This window comes from Penaeus monodon, chromosome 32 (assembly GCF_015228065.2).
Source record: "Penaeus monodon isolate SGIC_2016 chromosome 32, NSTDA_Pmon_1, whole genome shotgun sequence".
Classification (NCBI taxonomy): domain Eukaryota; kingdom Metazoa; phylum Arthropoda; class Malacostraca; order Decapoda; family Penaeidae; genus Penaeus; species Penaeus monodon.
In genome coordinates this window covers 27,354,759-27,355,361 of record NC_051417.1, presented here as the reverse complement: position 1 = coordinate 27,355,361, position 603 = coordinate 27,354,759, and positions in this window count along the sequence as shown.

Sequence of the window (603 nt, the reverse complement as noted above, 5' to 3'; positions counted from 1 at the left end):
CATCTACAGCTTGGGTAATTTTATAACCTATTGACATGATTCTCCCCTATCTATAAGTACATATATACAGAGTATGAATAATATCACAGCTTATATAACTACAGGATGAAAAATGTCAATATCATACTGCAATGTCATGTCTTGGCACTGATAACAAATGTTGAAATAAATACTACTTACAAGATTATCACAATATTCCTAAACCCTTTATAATTGTATATGATTGCCTCTTTAACATCTCTTCTTTAGAGAGTACAGAAAAAAAATCATATGAATACAGATACATTTGTAACATCGTATTTCAGACCTACCTAATTATCATAAGCATAGATAAATTTGCATATGACTATTCAGTGATCTACAACCATTTACAGGATTATATATTAATTATGTACTTACAAAAGTCGGCATATCTACACTTGGGTAAATATATTCTCATTACGACTCTTCCCCAGTGTCTTACAAACAGCCAGTATTCTTGAGTAGAATGTAGACATTTGTTTCTTTAAAGGCAAGTCGTGCAGATATACATTTATTTTTTCTTATGAATGGAAACTTGTATAAACTTTTAAGTAATCTCTAATACATTAAAGAGAGAAAGGA